This window comes from Schistocerca nitens, chromosome 1 (assembly GCF_023898315.1).
Source record: "Schistocerca nitens isolate TAMUIC-IGC-003100 chromosome 1, iqSchNite1.1, whole genome shotgun sequence".
In the NCBI taxonomy this organism is placed as follows: domain Eukaryota; kingdom Metazoa; phylum Arthropoda; class Insecta; order Orthoptera; family Acrididae; genus Schistocerca; species Schistocerca nitens.
Genome location: NC_064614.1, coordinates 767,201,346 through 767,222,615, shown reverse-complemented (window position 1 = coordinate 767,222,615; position 21,270 = coordinate 767,201,346). Strand labels below are relative to the sequence as shown.

Below are 21,270 nucleotides of genomic sequence, written 5' to 3'. Positions count from 1 at the left end.
CAATCAATAAGGGGCTTATGTGAGTTACATTACAAATAGCGCTATACAAATTCACAACAGTTCTCCACTTAATACAAACATTGTTTCATCATTCTCAGCTTTTAGTAAAACCCTAAGGTGAATCTTACTTGATCTTTGTTCCTATTCGATAGCGGAACCCTTACAACACTGAAAGACAGCACTTAAAACAAGCAAGTACAAAACACCACACTGCAAGTAGTATAAGCCGTCCTGTGGATAAACCAATCGAACAAACTCTCTCCCCAGAAAGAGCACACTTATTTGTACGCAAAATCGAATATTATACACTAAAGCTCCAAAGAAACTGGTATAGGTATGCGTATTCAAATACAGAGATATGTATACAGCCAGAATACGGCACTGTGGCCGGCAACACGTATGTAAGACAGCAAGTGTCTGGCGCAGTTATTAGTGAGATGCCTGCTAAAAACGCTGGGTACAACAGGTGATTAGGATTGTGGAAAGGGCAAATAAGGCTGGCGTCAGTTTCACCATAAAATTGCAATTTATTGTAATTTAATAATACATTTGGCAACGGCCTTGCCGCAGTGGATACACCGGTTCCCGTCACATCACCGAAGTTAAGCGCTGTCGGGTGCGTCCGGCACTTGGATGGGTGACCATCTGGGCCGCCATGTGCTGTTGCCATTTTTCGGGGTGCACTCAGCCTCGTGATGCCAATTGAAGAGCTACTCGACCGATTAGTAGCGGCTCCGGTCAAAGAGAACCATCATAAGGACCGGGAGAGCAGTGTGCTCACCACACGGCCCTCCTATCCGCCTCCTCATCCGAGGATGACACGGCGGTCGGATGAGCCCGATGGGTCACTTGTGGCCTAAAGACGGAGCGCAATAATACATTTACAACCAAAATGGCACATAGCGGAACTTTTACAACTATGAGTTTGAAACTCCAAATCTTTAACGGCTGAACGCCTCCAAACAAGCAAAGTATATTTTCAAGTGACTGAAAACACACAGTTACAATTACAAATAAAATAATTGAAATATATATCACAGCTATGTTGAAAGCCTCAAGGCAAGGGTGGATAGACAAGCATAAAAAAGATGCAATTCCAATGGCTGAAAGCCCACAATAAAATTTTCAAGATTTTAAAATAAATTACCATAGGCTTCCAAAGGCAGAAGGCCGCAATGTTTATGCTTGAAAGGTAATTCTAAGAATAAGCTTACAAGGTTGAAGGCCCACAATTTTCCAAAATTTTAAAAATATAACCATAAGCCTTAAGTTTTAAGTAGCTGAAACCGGACTAAAGAAAAGACAACAGAACGGCAATAACCCTTCAGCAAATATCCACTTGCCAGAATTGAAACTTACTTACATAAAACATAGTAAAACCAAGAATGTTTTTACCAATGACTATGATATATTGTAAACAGACAATTAACCACCAGTGAGAAAGACAGTAAAGACAACAGCACTCAGAAGCCTCCAGGGAGTCGGTCTGCCCTCGTTCACTTAGGTGAGACAGGTGGTGAGCCCAACTACACTTGATCCGTCGGAACCCACACAAGAGACAGCCACGGACCGACCAACAAACGACTTGCTTACCACCAATCGTACATGAGAATTCTAACATAAAATGTAACGGGCATTATCATCCACAACCAAATCTGTAGATGTATTAAGCTGTCAAAACAACACACCTTGTTGGACAGCGACAATAGGTAAGGAAAGGACACTGCCTGCAATTACGCTAGTTGCCAGAGCAGGTAACCAGAACACTAACGGAGACAAGGCAGAAAATTCGGCTGGTGCACTTGAATTGTAGTCAACCAATATAGTTAACTCCACCGCATAGCGGCCAAATTTCAGCAATACAAACACTCAGTGTTGCTCACAGGAAAACCTCCGAAAAGCGAACCACCGAAACGAACCAGACAACATGAATGGACGTGGCCTGGGTATCTGAAACCACTACTCAACTTTGACGTCCTGGGTCGGTGAACCACGAAGCTAGTAGCAATCGGACAGCTTCACACACGCTACGACACTGCGCAGGGACCGCCAGCGGACCCAGCCGACTTCACCGTGCGGAGATAACTTCCCTGGTTCACAGCAACCGACCGACTCCTCTCAGAATGCCGACAACATCTAAAACAGTCGTCAGTGGAAAAAACGCGAACCGCACACACAACCTGACGAACACTTGTACGAAGACGTGAACGATACCCAACAGTAACTAAGCACACACGAAGACAAATCGGGAGTCGATACACACACACACACACACACACACACACACACACACACACACACAAACAGACAGCCGACTCATGAACGATCGGCGAGCCAAAACGCGTCGTCCGGTAGGACGACCGACTGACGATCCACCAAGAACGTGGCCCAGCTCAAGTGATGCGTGGCGGCAATGGTCGGGCGAACCATGTCGACGCAGATCACACTGCTGCTCCAACCCGACTGCACTAGTGCCGCATTGCAACTCACCAACTGGCAGGTCCGGACTGCGCTCCAGACACGTTCCAACTGACTGGCAGCCCGAACTCGCAACCCGAACTCACTCACGACAGTCAACGACCGGGAAGTAATAGCAGTCGAGCAAAGATGCTATGAGAGGGGATATATTGATACGCGCTGCTAGCGCCGCTCACGGTCAGGCAAAGCAGCAACTCAGTGACACCAGTAATTTAAATTAACGTAGTGAGGTGGAAGTACGTTAAACACAGGGTGTAAAATACATGAAGGCGGGAATATTAGCCACGCACGGCTCAGTTAGATCGGTTTATGCTACTACAACGGCAAATTATCTACACTTAAGTGAGTTTGAACGTGATGTTATTGTCGGCGCACGAAAATTGGGACATAGCATCTCCGAGGTAGCGAGGATGTCGGGATTTTCCTGCATGACCATTTCACGAGTGTACCGTCAATATCAGGAATCATCTAAAATAGCAAATCTCCAACATCGCCACGGCCGGAAAAATAAACCTGCAAGAACAGGACCAACGACGACTGAAAAGAATCTGATTCCGGCAGACCTCGATGCTGAGCCATCAACAAGTTTTAGCGTGCGAACCATTCAACGAAACATCATTACATCATCGATAAGGGCTCTTGGAGTCGATGGCCCACTCGTGTATCTTTGATAACGGCACCACACAAAGCTTTACGCCTCGCTTGGGCTCATTAACACCAACAATGGGCTGTTGATTACAGGATACATGTTGCCTGGTCGGACGAGTCTCGTTTATAATTGTATCGAGTGGATGGAGGTGTATGGGCGCGGACACAACCTCATGAATCCATGGACCCTGCATGTCAGAGTGTAATTTTCAAGCTGTTGGAAGCTCTGTAATAATGTGGGGCGTGTGCAGTTGGAGTGATATGTGATCCCTGATACGTCTAGATGCGATTTTGACAGGTGACACGTACATAAGCATCCTGTCTGACCACCTGCATCCAATCATGTCCATTGTGCATTCCGACGGACTTGAGCAACTTCATAGGACAATGCTACACCCCAAACGTCCAGAATTTCTACAGAGTGGCTCCAGAAACAGACTTCTGAATTTCAACATTTCCGCTAGGCACCAAACTCCCCATACATGAACATGCCTTGAAACGCGCTGTTCAGAAGATATCTCCATATCCCTGTACTCTTACATATTTATGGGCAACTCTGCATGGTTCAAGGTATCAATTCCCTCCAGCTCGACTTCAGACAATATTCAAGTCCATATCACGTCGTGTCGTGGCACTTCTGCGTGCTCGTGGGGGCCCTACATCATATTAGGCAGATGTACCAGTTTCTCTGGCTCTTCACTGTGGAATACACTTGTATTAAACCAGTAAGATAGTGTCAGTACGTATTATAAAAGAAAAGTTTAGCTAAAAAAGTACATAGAATTGGATCCAGTGATGCCGGTCCCTGTGGCCGAGCGGTTCTAGGCGCTTCAGTCCGGAACCGCGGTGCTGCTACGGTCGCAGGTTCGAATCCTGCCTCCGGCATGGATGTGTGTGACGCCCTTGGGTTAGTTAGGTTTAAGTAGTTCTAAGTCTAGGGGACAGGTGACCTCAGATGTTAAGTTCCATAGTGCTCAGAGCCATTTGAACCAACCCATAGTTCTCAGAGTCATTTGAACCATTTTTTGGATCCAGTGATATCACCAACTATCAACACCCCAACCGGTACGTTATACCTGTCCGTCTCCAGTCATTACGCCACACAGACCATGAATAAATGACGACTATGTTTAGCTTCTTAGCCGCTCTTGAAACGTTTAACCATAGATGTGCAGTAACTGATATTCATATATAAGGAACTATCCCAAGAACAATGCGTTTTGTGCATCGTCAATGTGCCGTTGCCTCGAAACGGCATAGCTTCATAATACGCAAGTTACAATAATTCTTTAGCCCCTATTACAACAAATCAAATAATTATGGACGGGTCTTCGACAGATTATCGGTAAGCTGGAGCTTAGAAACTGTATATATACTTGTAAACATGGACTTTAATTGAAAGCCAATATGGCGTCTCGCGATTGTATGCTGAAAAGAGATGTTGTCCTGAGACGTTGGTAGCGTTTTCACATCTCGTTGGTCTACGTTCAGACCCACGTTCAGAGCGTCGGACATAGATATTGCTCTGCACATTCGGAAAGACTGCCCATCTTGCTATTTCCCACGCTATGACATACGAAACTCAGCACGCTAAACGCTCAGCGTTCGAATGCCCAGTTCCTGTGCCGATAGCTTTAAGAAAAAGGAAAAAAAGAAGGTTAGGCATTGAGGAGATGTACTGGCGGAAGTAAAGCAGTGAGGAGGCGTCGTAAGTCGTGCTCGGGTAGCTTAGACAGTCGAGCACTCGCCTGCGAAAGGCAAACTCTCGAGTCTCGGTACGGCACCAGTACTAATCTGCCAGGAAGTTTCAACAATAAAGTATTTGCGTATAATTGAACGTTACCTCCAGGTAACTTGGAATTCGAAGGTATGACTCAAATAGTTGTTACTATTTTGTACCAAAAATTATTATCACAGTAGAGAATAGCAATTACTGTGTTTCAGAGCGAGAAGCTGGCCATTTCCACCTTTAACTGTGGGTGGACGGACTGTGATATTCACTTCCAACGTAACCTGCTCATCTTCATGACGCGAGCTATGCAGCCGATAGAGATCACGGTTGGGAAAACCTGCAAACTCTCCAAGGAGATGCTACTACAGGTTGGTGAACATGTTCTGTGTAGCATTCTGTGTAGTGCAATGCTTTTGAGAATGCGCTGTTTGTAGCGCTTTTGCTGATCCCTTTCGGAGAGGACTGTCGGGACCAGCGACAGCCGGCGCCCTGTAGGAGAGTTGTTCCAAACCTGGGATAATTACCTCCTCAGGGGTAAAAATGTAATATTATGAGGGGGAAAAACAAAAGAGTTCAATTAGGTTTCGACCACATATTGTTATCTCTAGAAATCGGATTTTATGCATCTTAGAAACCTTAAAAAATATGTGCAAATTTGCACGAAAAATTCTTAAACATGCATCATAGGTGTGGAAATATACAAGATCAAATAACGTAAAAACGTGTTAGGGACTACGTGCATTATACCTGAAAGTCGAACCTGTGCGTATTAGTTACAGAGAAGAACGCTGGCCACGCGAAAAATCGGTGCATTTAGAATACTGATACAACTTTCTGTATACTTTCTGACAGAGGTTAGGAAGAGGGCCTTACTAGTATTATTTACTAAAACTTTGCAAAATGGGGACGCATACCGTGTTCCGAGAATTGTTCCTTCTTTGCTATTGGTGTCGGTAACAAGCGAATGCGATGAGAGTGAGTCGTAGCGATACAAGCGATATACACAGGACCAACCTCGAGATACATCGCACGCAGAGGGTCACGCTTAAAAATTCCGTAATATTTCATTTAAAAACCACATAAAATTATGAAATTTTTTGAACATCATTAACGATTGATTAATAATATTGTGTCAAAGCATCATTTACGATTTATTTTACATTTTCCTGCTATTGTAAACATAAACGACTAAGTACTGTTCCAAATGTTCGATAGTAAGATCGTGTCTTAGGTCGCTAAAAACATTTTTATAAGCACAAAATGACTGTTCTACATCAACTGAGGTAACTGGCCAGTATTAGAATTTGAGTGCTATGTCGGCACTTGTTATTTCTGGTAAAAGTTGACTCATCCAGTTAATAAAACTATCAATTTGGCACAAGGATTCTAAGCCTGGGCTATTGTCTAAGATGTTTTCAAACTTTCTTTTAAGTCTTCTTGGGACGCCTCCAGCACTGAGGAGTTCACTAGAATAGTTTTATTCATTAGCTGAATAGATTAATTCAACACCAAACCTTGAGTTTCAAGCTTCTTAATACTTACATGTACATGGTAAAAGTGAGTGCTGATCAGAGCTATATCGTTTTTAATATCGGATTCATTTAAAGCTTCCTTGCACTGGCAAACTGCCAAAGCCTCTGCCCCATGGAAGTCATTTACTATTCCTGTAATGGCCTCGAAATGTTCAGCATTCCTGCGATATGAAAACTTGTCTTGACATGATGGTCTATTTGAAACATTTTTTTGCACGAAATATTTATCTCGACAACTCGACAATATAAAACACTTCCGTCATACGTAAATATTCCGGGATGGTCAGCTACCCACGAAACAACGTTTCCTTTTTCGGGTGCCATGGCGCACAACACGTACACATTAAACGTGGTAAGCACGTTCAGCTGTGTATAAGTAAATTAGCACTCCGTGTTCAGGGCACGAGTGGCCTACCGGGACCATCCGACCGCCGTGTCATCCTCCGTGGAGGATGTGGATAGGAGGGGCGTGGGGTCAGCACATCGCTCTCCCGGTCGTTATGACGGTATTCTTGAGCGAAGCCGCTACTAATCGGTCGAGTAGCTCCTCAATTGGTATCACGAGGCTGAGTGCACCCCGAAAAATGGCAACAGCGCATGGCGGCCTGGACGGTCACCCATCCAAGTGCCGATCACGCCCGACAGCGCATAACTTCGGTGATCTCATGGGAACCGGTGTAACCACTGCGGCAGGGCCGTTGCTGTATGTAAGTAAATAGAAAGATAAACTGAAACAATGGACGTACGACTAAAATTTTGCGTAGTTTAATTTAATTGTTGCCGACTAGTAGGTATGACAGCGGAGGGGATTAACTGGGGGCGCGGGCGCAGGAACATTGACTCTGTCTGCCGGTTTCTGTTCCTCTTCTGCAGTGACTCCGCTAGGCAGCAGCTTCTCGGTTAGCGACTGCACGCATTTCTAGGTCGCGGTCAATCCGTGACACATCAAAGCTAGATGCCGCAAGAGAAAACCCGTCAAATTTTTAAAATATTGTAAACATAGAGCGAAAACATGCGTCGCCACTTGTTTCAGTTAAAATATGAAATAATCGGTGTAAAGGAGCCTAATATGCAAATGCATATGCAACATGCAAATGCATATAATACGGCCTCTAGTTACCACTATTCCTCAAAACTGTAATACTGAATACACAGGTTATTAATAATTGCTTTTTCTTTAAATACTGGCCTTAACACATGACACAGTATGGTGGAGGCTATACCTTGCGAAACTAATGAAAATACCTCATCAGAATGTTTTGTAGTTCCCGCAATATATCAGAAATTTGCTTCATTGTGCTCTTTGCAACAACAATCGAATTAACTGACAGCGCAACACAACAGTAACTACAGACGTCATTCAAGAATGATTTTTACATATCTGATCACGTATATTTCAGAAATGGGGACAATTTTCACACATCCTTTCGAATTTTTTTGTTTTGTTTTTGAGTGTTAGATGTCGGCCAATTGGCCTCTGCCCATCCCCTCCCCCAACAGATGGTATAGTGTGTGGACTGGATGAGAGAGGTCAGATCTGATGCCCAGTTCCAGCAGAACTTTCGGACACGTTACAGAAGCACATCATCATGACGCCCGACCATCAGACGGTGGTACATAAGGTTCAAGGGAGCCTAAAGTGTCACGAAGATTACGTGTTCTTGGCGTCACGGCATGAGTGATGATGATTTGGGACGAGTGGATCAGGCATTAATCTGGAGTCGAACCAAATCAATCAGTCAAGCATCCCGACTGTTCTGGCTACCACCATTGACAGTGCACAGGGTTCTACATAAGAGACTGAAGCTTAATGCCTACTTGCTGCAGCTGATGCTTACCTTTCAACCTGATGACAGGTCAAAGTGAGAAACTTTTGAAACTGATTTTCTGACTTGCTTCGAAGATAACCTACACTGGGAAACGTGATGTTCACGTTCGAAAGTATCTGGAACGGTAAACCGATACAGTGTGATATCTGGGGCTCTGAGAACCACCAATTTAACATGAATATTGCGTGCAGCTGTGCAACGTTAAACGTGTTATGTGGTGTGGTGGGACCGTTTTTCTTTGGACAGGTGTCAATAACGTCAACTGTTTATGTGAACACGATAGAACGTTTTGGATTTCCACAGGTCAAAGAACTGCAACCTGACATCATTCTTCAGTGGGATGCTGCCTGTCCTCACGCGGCATCGATCTTTACAAAGGAGTTGGACGACACATTTCCAAGTCACTTGACTGATAGAGCAGGTTACACATTTTAGACCTCATGGTCTCCAGAGGTAACCCCACTTGACGTTTTTCTTCGGAGCCTTGCTAAGGATAATGCCTACAAATGCCTGATACGGGACCTGCAGGAACTGCGACCTCGCATCAGAGCAGAAATTCCACAAGTTGTGCTGGATATTTGAGGAACTGGAATATCGGTTAGATTTCCTGTATGCTACAGAATGCGCATTCACTGAAGAAGAAGAAGAAGAAGGAGACAGAGTGCGTAACGCAAAGCTTTGTCAGTCTGAAGTCCTGCACTTCCTGCCACTTCAGAGGTAAGGAGTCTAGCAGTGAAGTGATTTAGAAATGATAGGGCATTTTACTTTGATAGACTGTAAATGTTAGTGCAGTGCATGTGTGAAAGAAGGGTCGCGAGGGAAAGGCGTGGTGCAGAGGGAGAAAATTCTGTAATAAGTGTCTACTCTCGTTATTTTTACTATGAAAATTTATTCCGATGCTGATGGGCTAATGGGAGGGGGCGGCAGATACTACGTAGCTAATATCTGACTGCACTCAGGGGTAATGCATTCAGGAAGGCACAGAACCACTGATCTAGGTACGATCAGTTCAGTTGCGGAGAAGGCGCGTTGCAGTGTAAAAAGCACTGGCTGTATCAACCATCACTGGTACAAAACAAGCGCGACGTGCTTTTTACCCAGCATCGGTACGGAAGTAGAAGTGACACAAATAAGTAAGGAATGAGTAATGCGTTTCGAAAGGCCTTGTTGATACATTCATTTTCAGTAGTGATACTGCTCAAATTCTTTACGAGCTGTTAGAACAATATTTACCGACAATGTTATGAGTTACCTCGATGAATTCTGTAGTCGAACAAATCTTGTACGAAGAATTGTACATGGTTCCTATGATGGATCTGGAATTAATTAATCACATATTTCGAAATAAATGAGTGTGGGATCGCGATACGACACATTCACTATCCACTGTAGTAGTTACCACAATGTCACACACACTGTTGTTAGTGCTTTTTCGTAAGGCTGAAAGTGGCCGGTCCGGGAGCACTAGCGGTATTGCAGCTACTAGTGACTTCTTTCGAGTCACAATCGAAGTCCTCAGTGTTAAGAAAAATTTGACAAATAAAATGCATTGATATTGTAACTGCGCTAGAGAGGAGCAACTTCTGGGATAAAACGAAGAATAGACATATGTTGTGTGATCACTGTGAAGCACTGTGGATCTACATTTCGTCGGCTGATCGAATCGTGCCGTATCCAGGTCTGTGGAGCATTTGTTCTTGACAATGGTCCAGTGTTAGACTTCATGGGAACAAGGTCGTTCGTCACCAACGTTCTGGTCTATCACGTCTTACTACCACAAGGGACGATCGCCGTACTGTGCATCAGGCACATTGTAACCCCTTCACTCTACATCTGCCATTCAAGAACAAGTACTCGACTTCCTGCAACATTCTGTGTCATTCCGCACCACCGGCCGGAGACTACCAGTAGTCGGACTAGGCAATCACCATGCCGCTAACACAAAACAAAAAGCTGTGTCTGAGGTCGTGGCGTGAGTGGGAAGCACCGGCAGCTGATGAATGTCGTCGCATTCAGCGATGAATCACAGCTCGGACATCAAAATTGTCACACTGCCATTACCCAGGATGTTAAGAAAATAAACACCAACAGCAGTCCGTACGCTGTAATTTACTGTGTAGCTACCAGTTTCGGCGTTCCAATGCACAATCTTCAGGCCTTACTTATGGTAAATGGATTATCTTGAACAATATATACGATGCATCAGTGGTCAACAACTGGTTTACGAAGACTGTAACTGTTACGTCATCTCTCCAACTATCAACTGTTGGTAGTAGTCACACACCGCATCATGTTCTAAGACTACATCCAACATCAACCATTTGAAGTGGATGGTTCGGGATATTAACTCAGGAATGCTTGTTGAGAAGACAAATAAATCCATTTTTGATCATCTGAATACTCAACAACAAAACAGAAAATTTCCCACGAAAACTGTTAAAAATAGATAAACTGTTAGATACGAACGCTACAATCGATACACAAATACATTACTTAAGATTTTTCAGAAGAAAATACCAGTGATTCAGTAACACAGATGGACCAAAACATTATAACCATTGATTTTAAAGCATAATGACACCCAATAGCATACCAGATGCGATTGATCGGGTTCATATCAGGTCAGTTTAATGATCAAGACATAAACTGTCGTGCTCCACAAACCACTGTAGCACGACTCCGGTCATGTAAAATGAATATTTTTTGTGTTGGATGGTGTCTTCGCTGTCTGATGTGTAGGCTCTGTTTTCCAAAGTACGTTGAAGATGTTCTCTGAAACACTTGTTCTTGCATCAGCATTGTATTCTATCGTCAGATCTACTACAAATCGTCACCTATTCTAGTTTACGGAGCGGGCAGTCCATCGAGCTCCAACTTCTGTAACGAGGCGAGGAAGTCCGTCACGTCGCGCCCATACGTTGTTTCACCGTCCTTCAAGCATTTAACACAGATGCTCACGACAATAGCACGCGAACAGCTGAACATCTTCACTGTTCCAGAAATGCTCGTTTCCAGCATTGGTCAGTAACCATCGGACTTTTGTCAAAGTCCTACTTTTTGTTTTAAATTTAATCACGTCAGAGGATTTCCCGTTTCGACGCTATAATGATTCCCCGTTCGCCTCTACTTCGCCACCGAGCGAGGTGGCGCAGTGGTTAGCACACCGGACTCGCATTCGGGAGGACGACGGTTCAATCCCGTCTCCGGCCATCCTGATTTACGTTTTCCGTGATTTCCCTAAATCGCTTCAGGCAAATGCCGGGATGGTTCCTTTGAAAGGGCACGGCCGATTTCCTTCCCCATCCTTCCCTCACCCGAGCTTGCGCTCCGTCTCTAATGACCTCGTTGTCGACGGGACGTTAAACACTAATCTCCTCCTCCTCCTCCTCTACTTCGCCTACAAACTCTCCTTACTCCATCACACGTCGGCCACGGCCTCACGATGGGCAATTGTCAAATACCTTTGCTCATAGGTGTATGTTTCCTTTTACATAACAAATCATCTCAAATTTTTTCTAGTGTCTCAGACAGCTCTTAAGAAACACACGCATATAATTTACACGTCTTCAGATATTCGAGCCAGTGTCCGAAATAGATTTTCAAATATCCTTAGCATCCATAAAATTCATTGCCCCCAGTAACATCTGTGAACCTTTAGTGACTGACCACATCCTACAGGAAAATGTCAAAGTAAAAACTGCTCTTGTATGCTCTATCTGTCTTTCTGATGGTTTCAGAAAATGATTATCCATTCTTACTTAGAACTACAGCCCGCGTCACGTACGATGGAGCTTCGTTCTCATAGGCGGAGCGATAGGGAAGCTTGGAGGAGATGAGATCCGCTCATCCGTTCTAGCAGTTAGTGGGGAAACTAAGTCTACGTTGCCGAATTGTGTTGGTGCGGAAAAGAATCGGGTCCATCTGCCTACGGTGCATCGTACTGTATGTTCAAATCTGCAAGAGGAACAATAAATTTCAAAACCGACGTCGATCAATCATCATGAGAAGAATACTATCAAAAGTTATGAGAGAAATCTTACTTCACGTCTTAACGACGATGCGTCCACCGCTCCATAGCTTTAGACCGCGGGACGTCGTAAGGAGAGAATAGCTGACACAGCTTTGTGAAGATGTGAAGTACAATTGTATTCAAAGCGACAATTGTCTAAACACAAGACCAGTCAACCTGCTTGCAATAATTGTCATTTGTTGTTATGTGGACTGTACTATAAGCAGTAATGTAATACACAAAAAAGTTAACTCGAAGCCCAAACTGATATCATTATACGAATATTTGGTTAAGAGCTGCTTCTACTCCACAGAATTTTTAAAAATATGTATAAGGTGTGTATATGGGTGTGTTTGACTCTAGCTAAGTGTATAAAAAATTTACTGGTAGTAAAGACTAATGTAAGAGACTATCGTAAAATTGGTCAGTACATTGTCATATTTTTGTCTGTCAGCGGCCATTGTGAAACTAAACTAACTGGTTAGACACTACAGTTTGAGACCGCATTTATAATCCGTAGAACAATCAACCAATTAACCGTCATTTGCGTATAACTCGAGGGAATGCTGACCGATAACGTCGACATTCGCCGATACCTCAACAGGTAACCTCTCTGTCATTGTAAGGCATATTACAATTCATTCCTTGAAAATGACACGGGTTTTACGTATGGAAATATCGGAGTTTTGTATGAGTTTATCCGGCTGCGTTCTCGCGAATTATTAGAGCATACAACACGTTGTGAGAAGCTTAACCTTTCCTTGGTCATTATTTTAAACATTATAGTCTTCCTATTCCGTAATCACTGAAATTTGAGTCTGTGTCCGAACCATCTGACTGTAAATTTACGACGATAGGTTCAAGGACTGTGTCTCTCTACACCGCCGCATCAAAGTCTTCTTCGTGAAACTTTTCAGCATGCCGCACAGACAATGGCCCTGCAGATGGGGCGATGGTGTCTATTGCTTCATACACAAGAGGTTCAGTGTTTGTCTCGAATGTTTCTTTTTTTTTTTCTTTCTCCTACATAGCCTTTCATCTTTACCCAAATTAATTCCATGGGATTGTACTGACACTGACACTGGCCACATTCACGAGCAAAAATTTCAAGTTCGTACGTTCTGTAGCGTGACTTGTATGAATTTACGAGCTGCAGGAGTTCGGCACGAGTCTGGTAGCATGGGAACCTTTTTTTTTTTAAATTTTTTTAAGCCAGGGCAAGATATCCGCTTTCATGGTGTTTTTACTAGTTGTTTTCGCCGTAACAGCTGAATGGTAACTAGCATGGTGTATTACACTGACCGACTTCGAAGCAAGATATGGCAAAATTTGTTGAGTGAACCGTTTCACGGAACTAACAGCGTTCTTTTCATAATTGTTTCACTGCAGTTTTCCTTACAGCTAAACACAAGCTTACTCTCAGTAACATAACCAGAAGAATAGCCAATTATTTACCAGCAGTTCTGTCTGGAATGATTATGATCCACCCATGTTTCAGCCAGGTAATGAACTTACTGAACCACCTTCTCTTGTATCGTGTTTTTCTATAAGGAATGTCATTAATGCTGCACTTACATCACTTCCTTTAAAAACTCACTTTTAATATATTTGGATTGAAATCATTGTTTTAAAATTATTTCCATTGACAAAGAGCTACCTTTCAAGACGCTTTTTTCGTGTGTAACTGTAAAACATTTGTTTGATATCGTGTATTTACCAGACACACCGTGCGCTTTAATACGTCGTTGTTAGAACAATCCTTTTGTGTTATAGTTTTCTTGCGATTTTGATGCTTTCCAGGTGACACTAAACCAACTTTTCCTACGGTTTACTGCAGATTTGATAGTTTCATTTACAATTTTCTCTCTATCGACACCATTTGTCTCCAGTCGTGTCTTGTGTTCTAAATTGTCAGCAGTAAGAGTCCTGTTTTTAAATTCACGTTTGAAAAAGTTAATTATGCGGTAAATAATCTTAATTATTCGGTAAATAGTCTTAATTATGCGGTAAATAACCCCCATTGCTTTCCTGTGAAGCACTTCAGTTTTATAGCCGTCACTTGACTTTTTTTTTTAATCCCACGGAAGGATTTATAGACGAATATTCACAGCAATATTGCTACAAGGAGAAAATCATACCGACAGCTGAATGAATAATTCGGTTGTCGCGAAGGACGGCAAAAGTGCCGTGTGTAGGAGACAGATTCGCGCCTTCCAGCTGTAACTCGCGGCTAGCAGCTCGGAAAGACAATGCATAATGCATCTTATTGGATGCCAGTTGTCAGGGGTGGGGAGGAGGCGGTGGATGGAGGGGGGAGGGGGAGGCGGGGGAGGGGGATGCGTAGAATGGATGAAATCTGTGCCACCATTCTACCTGACGTGGGATTTAGTACATGTACTCGGACAAAGCCTTACTGTTACCACCGCTGCTGTTTGAAAATAAGCTGGAGCGCATTCAACTCTTGCATCATTCACCGTCGCTATAAAATAAAAATACGACGAGTCAGTTTAGAATCCTATTTCTCGTCATGGAGAGGTTTTTAGACTTCTATGGTCATCTTAAAACGTTGAATTGACTGCTTGTCGTGATGTGTACCATGTAGTGTAATTATTGGTAAAAAGGATTAGGAAACGCTAAGGGCAATATTATTTAAAAGGGATAAATGATATTTTAAGATTATCCTAGAATATACTATCGGACAAAGGAGTGGTTTCGGCTATCTGAACAGTGACAGTAGGTAATGAAGAAAAAATTGAACAATAATATTTCGATGAGAATAAATAGGTATAAAAATTCAAAAATATTCTTATGTCTCTTCTTGAAATAAGTTTTTTAATACCTCTTCGAGGCTGCGGTGACAATTTGGTGTTTCTCTCCATTATTACTGGTGTCCTTAGGTGTCCTCACGATCGTTGAAATATTTGTTATACAATACGTTCATGGATGGACAAGTAAATATATCAAAAACTTTGTAAAACTTTCCTGAATATGTTTGCACAAACAACCTTTACTTAATACATTCACATGTTTCATCATACTTGGTTTGCGTACACATGCGTCTAGTCTCTCTGAGATCACAACACAGAGAGACAGACAGCTATTAATTAACTAGTGCTCTCTGGATTCCTCAATAATCATTTCTGGTCTCGTTGTCGGTCATCTTTGTCTCTGATGGTAACGCTGTCTAGAGGTCAGAGAGCGCGTCTTTAAGGCAGTTTAAAAGTTGCCGCCAGAACCGCCATGATCGTTTTTGAAACACTTCTTTTCAGTTATAGCGTATATCCAACACAACTAATTTATCACGTCGTTATTAATAAAAACAGTATCATTTTTAATATGTAGGTATTTCTGAACTTGGACACGTGGAGTATATTTTTTACCGTATATCAAACTGTCGCAATTATTCTGTGAGATGTTGGTGCCCTAAGAATGAACAACAGCAAAAAATCAGGCATTCTGATACACGTTATATTTCTTTTCCAGGTGCTGAATGGGACATATGCGCTACTGAATATGCTTTACAACTTCCACGGCACTGATTGAAGCCTAATTAGTAAGTGCACCAAGCCCAGTATTTTATAATGGATCTCGTTGTCTTGAAAAATTACACACTTCACAAAAATAAACAAATAAACTGTGCAAGATTTATTGTTTATTCACGCTATTGCAATACCTGGCCATTGGAGTCCTTAAAGATTTTTGTAATATAGATTTAGAAAATTATTTGGCGACAGGTAATTAAAATAGTGGTAGAACCATTAAAGAGAGAGCCCAAAGATTCGTTAATACATTGACTTCGTAATTTAGTTAATATTTAACAGAAATTTGTAATGTGACAATACATAGTTCTCATAAATTTTATGCAGATGAGAAGAAAGATAATTCACTTGTACTAACAATAAAAGTTGATGTGTCGGCAGCTGGGCCAACACCTTGTAGATCGAAGTGGCTGAAAGTGCACGCTAAACTAACGCAGACGGGCGCGAAGTACTGGAACATGAGACTTATTAATGAATAAGAAGAAAAGTACGTAGCTGGAATAAGATACTTAACTTTATTCTCTTGTTGGAATACATCTCTTGAATAGTAGTAAGCTATAAGCACTGATACAAATGGCGCCTTGCTAGGTAGTAGCTATGGAATAAGCTGAAGGCTATTCTATCAGTCTCTCGGCAAATGAGAGGAAGACTTGGTAGGTCTGGTCGCAAGCTATGTCGTCCGTACAACTGGGGCGAGGTCATGTCCGTGTCTTGTGACCTGCCATGTGGTGGCGCTAGGATTGCGATTACACAGTGGCGACACGCGGGTCCGACATGTACTACAGGACCGCGGCCGATTTAAGTTACCACCTTGCAAGTGTGGTGTCTAGCGGTGACACCACAAAAGTAATTAAAAACAACAAAATAGTGTTTATTTTTATTTTTATGAGACTGTTTTCAAGCCGACTTATTTTATGTAGAAGTGCGGTTTATAAATAATACTGATGTCGTTGTTTGTCATTTCTGAATCTGATTCAAACTTTCATGACGGCGGCATTTTCGTCAAAAGCAATCACTGAAACTGAAGGTATATGATTGCTTATCAAGTATTAGGCAGCAGTCAAACTGAAGCAATTAGTCATACATGATCTTCAATACTCTAAATTTAGCCATGTAGATTCAGTGAGTGTTGTGCCAAGCAGCGTAGTGTAATTAACACTGTACGACAACTAGCCGCACATAACTGGTCACATCAGTAAGAACACAGCCATAATGTCTCAAGTGAAATTACATATACATCCTCAGTGGTATAGCCACCTATTCCTTGGCCCACCTCGCTTAGTTTTGTGAAGTCACACCTGCAAATATAATCATCACATAAAAAGCCACAGAGTCCTAATCTGTGACATTCACGCAGCAAGAGACCACAAGTCATTTCTTGTAATGGCTGTACCCATTATAATGAAAGACAAATAGCAGCATTGTTATTTAGCGGCCATTGAAATGAAACAGCCAGTCACAATGTAGGGCTGGAGAACCATATTGGTAGCCAGAATTTATTGTACAGGGTGATTATAGTTAAAGTTAAACTTTCAAACCGCTGTACAAATAACACCACTGGTCAGAATGACGTCAAATTTCAACGGAATATTAATGGAGAAGGGAGAAAACATATGGCAGAAGGAAAATAAATAGTTACAGAATGTACCAAGAGATGGATGAATCACACAAAAATGCCTAAGTTAAACAAACTATACCACTCAGTGAGTATTCTCATACAGATGTGGTACTGTTAATTACGTAAGCCCTTCCACCACGGCAAGGTCATATCATATCGGATGGGAAAAATCTGTTTTTAACTGCCCTGAAGCCAAAAACCGCAAAAAAGCATCATACACATCGGTTTTTAATTGTCCTGAGGCAAAAAACCTCTTAAAAAGATATCAATCTACATCAAATCGGATTATTAATTTCTGTGTGACTGGCGTAAAACATGTTAATATGCTGTCCATTGTTTCCTGCAACAAGTTGAAATCGAGAACAGCATGTTCCACCACTGATCGAAGTGTTTCTGGGGTCACGTTCAGAATATGTTGCACAATGTGTGGCTTCAATTCAGCTAAGTTTGCAATCGGAACACTCAGCACAACATCTTTCAGGTAGTCCCAGAGCCAAAAGTCACACGCATTAAGATCAGATGATTGAGACAGCCAGGCTGTCGTGGCTGATAATTCTAGCATTTCCGAAATTGGGCTGCAGCAGCTCCCTAACTAGGTTTGCAATGTGCGAAGGTGCGTCAAATTGCCCAAAAATGATCCCATCCACACATACACTCTGTTAGAGAGCAGGAATGATGTGGTTGCGAAAAGACACTCATACCGCTTACAAATGACGGTACAGGTAACAGAAACGGAAGCTTCATTCTCTTCGAAAAAATATGGCCCTATGATAAATAATGCCGTAAAACAGCACCAACATCGTGACTTCTCCAGGATGAAATGGCACTGGTTGATTTTCGTGTGGATTTTCCGTTGCCCATATTCGAGAATTCTGTGCATTAACATATTCAGTCTCATGGAAGTGGGCTTCGTCTGTCCACAAAACCTTCCACAGCCCATTTCCATGCGAAAAATTCTAAGGCAAAAGTCTCTCTTGCTGACAGGTCAACTGGAAGCAACTCGTGCATATGCGTAAATTTGAATGGAAGGCAAAGAAGAATGTTTCGTAGGATTTTAAGCACCGTGCTCACAGATATGTCCAATGTTGGGGCAAAACTCTATGCATTACACATTTGCACACCACCACTCATCTCCTCCCGCATTGCTGTGGCCACTGCCTCCACTGAGTCAAATCGTTTTCTTCCTATGCCAGGTTGCGCATCAAAAGAACCCGTATTTTCGAATTTCCGAATCATTTTCTCCAGAGCCACAGCAGTCATTGAACCAAAGCCTTTTTTCATACCTTTCAGTGTCCAGAAGAAGGATCCTTCATTGTATGATTATATGTTAGCGGAACAAACACTGGTAGCAGTTACTTCTGTAAAATATCTGGGAGTATGAGTACGGAACGATCTGAAGTGGAATGATCATATAAAATTAATTGTTGGTAAGGCGGGTGTCAGGTTGAGATTCATTGGGAGAGTAATTAGAAAATGTAGTCCATCAACAAAGGAGGTGGCTTACAAACCACTCGTTCGACCTATACTTGAATATTGCTCATCAGTGTAGGATCCGTACGAGGTCGGGTTGACAGTGGAGATAGAGAAGATCCAAAGAAGAGCGGCGCGTTTCGTCACAGGGTTATTTGGTAAGCGTGGTAGTGTTACGGAGATGTTTAGCAAACTCAAGTGGCAGACTCTGCAAAGAGGCGCTCTGCATCACAGTGTAGCTTGCTGTCCAGTTTTCGAGAGGGTGCGTTTCTGGATGAGGTATCGAATATATTGCTTCCCCCTATATATACCTCCCGAGGAGATTACGAATGTAAAATCAGAGAGATTAGAGACCGCACGGAGGCTTTCCGGCAGTCGTTCTTCCCGCGAACCATACGCGACTAGAACAGGAAAGGAAGGTAATGACAGTGGCACGTAAAGTGCCCTCCGCCACATATCATTGGGTGGCTTGCAGAGTATAAATGTAGATGTAGAACTTCTGCAGAGCGAATTGTGCACAGTCACTATTCTTGTAAGACAGCTTTACAAGCAGAGCGCGATCCTTCATTTGTCCAGTCATGTCGAACATCGCAAACAAAAAGGGCCGTGTAACCATCGTGTTTAGACCAACTTCAATGAGTCGTGCGCATGACAGGTGTTTCAAATGAAAAGTGGTGCTGTAAGTGACAGAATACGTTAATACGTATTCTGACACTTAGAGCATCATCGATTGATCAATTTTCACACTTTTTTTCCTCTGCAATACGTTTTCTCCCTTCTTTTATAGTATTCCGTTGCAATTTGACGTCATTCTGACCAGTGGTGTTATTTCTATAGCATTTTGAAAGTTCAGCTATAATGATCCTGTACTATGTTCGATAATATATCTCCAAAGAATAACATAAAGTGTGTAAAATGCACTATTTCCATATGCTGCGCACAGACACGCACAGACACGCACAGACACGCCCAGACACGCAATGTTTGGGGCATGAACTTGCAGGTAAAACAATACATGCGAATGACCAAAGTTGTATTATTTTATTCATGCTTATTATAAGACACAATGGACCATGAAATTGTCTATCTCCGACATTTAAACTGTTCTATGACACTTGTCAAGTGTCACAAATTTTTCTCCATATGAAAATAAAGTCTGCAAAAATACTCCAGCAACACAAAAGCAGTGTATGTGTCAACTACACCTCTCTCTCTCTTCTCTCTCTCTCTCTCTCTCACACACACACACACACACACACACACACACACACACACACACACACACAAGTCCATCAAATTTGCTGCTTAAAACAAGATTGGGGACTCTCAAACTAATTTTCTTGATGCCACTTTCGTTTCTAAACAGATAGAAAATATGTGTGACTAAAAAATAATGCTCTAAACACACTTACATTTAATATTAGACCTATGTGAGGCAGTATATCGATACTTACCTGACCGAGCCTGTAACTGCGAAAAACAAATGTTCACTAAAATACTATGTTCACTATGCAAGCACACAAACATATATACAGTCTGAATTACTGACGGCTAGCGGAATAATTTAATTAAATTCCAAAGATAGCTTTCCTCTCCACACCAGAAAATAGTTGAAAGCATTTCAACATTTCTATCGGGAGTCAGAACAAGTGACTGCAGACAACAGGACAGAATGGCTAAATCCATTCAAATGAGGAAGCCCACATGGCTAGCAGCCCCAAACGAATTCTTTTGGAATACAGCAACCTGAATCGTCAAATACTTAAGATTGTCACAGTGACCAAGCAAAATGTTTGCTACAAATCTTGCATCTGTTAATCGAATTTGTTTTTAGAATATTCTCGCAGTATATAGCTTAGACATGTAACTTAGGGAAAGCAGGAAAAGATGTGGACGGGGCCTAATCAGTTACCATTGGTTGCACAGTAAACACATACACTTTATAAAAGGAAATAATTTTTTAAAATCGCCTATTGAAAAAACAATTCACGGTAACACAAGCTACACTGACGGCTGAAAGCGTTATTAAGAGAGAATTCAAAATTATTTGTCGTCTGAAGGGCACAAACAATAGTTGAGAACAATTAATGGCTGAAGGCCTGAATCACATATGAGGAAGACAATTACACGTTAAAAATACCACAATAATTTTTAAAACAATCATTAAAAAAGTTGAGTAACACAAGCTACCCTTACGGCTCAAGACCTTGTTACAAAAGAATTCAAAATTATTTGTCAACTGAAGGCCACAAGCAATAGGAATAATTTAAACAAAATCTTTTTAAACAATTGACACAATCAGACAAAATAAAGAAGGGAGTGATCCACAGACCGTGCTCCAAGGATCGACCTGGGAAAAGTCCCTAAAGCTGATTAAGCGGTGAGACAGGCAGCCAGGCGTTATGTTCACGTAAG

General features: G+C 42.2%; 1 pseudogene; it reads left to right on the top strand.

The window, feature by feature from the left end:
* The first annotated feature begins 551 nt into the window (after positions 1–551).
* On the top strand, positions 552–669 carry LOC126207491 (5S ribosomal RNA; annotated as a pseudogene).
* The last annotated feature ends 20,601 nt before the right edge of the window (positions 670–21,270 follow it).